This window comes from Talpa occidentalis, unplaced genomic scaffold (genome assembly GCF_014898055.3).
Source record: "Talpa occidentalis isolate TD23 unplaced genomic scaffold, MPIMG_talOcc4v2.1 talOcc4.5, whole genome shotgun sequence".
Lineage (NCBI taxonomy): Eukaryota > Metazoa > Chordata > Mammalia > Eulipotyphla > Talpidae > Talpa > Talpa occidentalis.
The window spans coordinates 84,977,337-84,978,364 of NW_023604861.1; the positions used below are offsets into that span (position 1 = coordinate 84,977,337).

At 41.9% G+C, this 1,028-nt stretch overlaps 1 non-coding gene across 1 annotated transcript; it reads left to right on the plus strand.

Moving 5' to 3' along the window:
• Window positions 1-617: 617 nt before the first annotated feature.
• On the plus strand, window positions 618-804 carry LOC119260035 (small Cajal body-specific RNA 16). Its single transcript, XR_005128675.1, has one exon. It is a non-coding gene; the product is annotated as a small Cajal body-specific RNA 16 (non-coding RNA).
• The last annotated feature ends 224 nt before the right edge of the window (window positions 805-1,028 follow it).

A 1,028-nucleotide genomic window follows, 5' to 3' on the forward strand; every position in this document is an offset into this window, starting at 1 on the left:
AGATTGCTTCATAGTGTGGTGCTTAACCCCTTGCGCCACCAGGGAGGCCCCTCTTTTCTTATCTTTAAAATGGATATAATGATGGTACTTACCTCACAAAGTTGTTCTATGGATTAAACAATTACATTGCTGCCAGTTATTAACTCCTGTGTGAAGTACTTTCCCTGGATTCTCTTGGAAATGGTGAGTTTCTGGCCCAAGGTCACTCTGCTGGCAAGTGGCAAAGCCAGATCTGGAACCCTGAGCTCTCTGGCTCCTAAGTCACCTTCACCTCATTGTCACAATGTTGATCTGGAGATTGTATCACAAAAGAGGAAAATGTATATGGTAGAATACTAAGTGAAAGAGCACAGCAGATTGTATAATCAATGTGAGTACAACTGTGTTATTAAAAAAGGGAAACTAATCTACAAATAGAAAAGGCTAGAAGGAAATACAGCAAATGGCTCAATGTGTTTGTATTGGGGTGATGCTTGTCTTCTAATTCTCTGTATTTTCTACATTTCCTTTAATACCCACAACTTTCATTGAAAATAAATGATTTAAAACATTAAAAATTTATTACATTAAAAACAGTTACAAGCCCACAACCTGTTTGATTGAAAATTACACTCTCTGTGGTCTAGGGAGAGGCTCCTGTGTTTCTAAACCTGCCCAATGGTGGGGGCTGCCTCGTAGCAGGAGCCCGCCTCCTGACCTGGAGTAAATTCCCAGGAGAAGTTTCTCCTGGGCTTTGAATTTGCACTAACAGGTGTGAACATCCTAGTAGTGGTTTGATGATTATATCTGATACTGCAAACAGACAAAAAAACTTTACACTTTATTGGTTTCTCTTCTCAGTTCTTGACTTACTTCCCTGAACAGAAAACTCTTCAGTCTGTAAAAGCCACGATAGGAAGTAGGTGTTGTAGCCATGTTGGACCACTCACCCACAGCTGACAACCTGGCCACTGGAGCAGGATGTCAAAATATGGCCTGTCAGGAGGGAAGTTCCAGACGGAACCCGGCTTCTCCAACCGCCTAGGGCT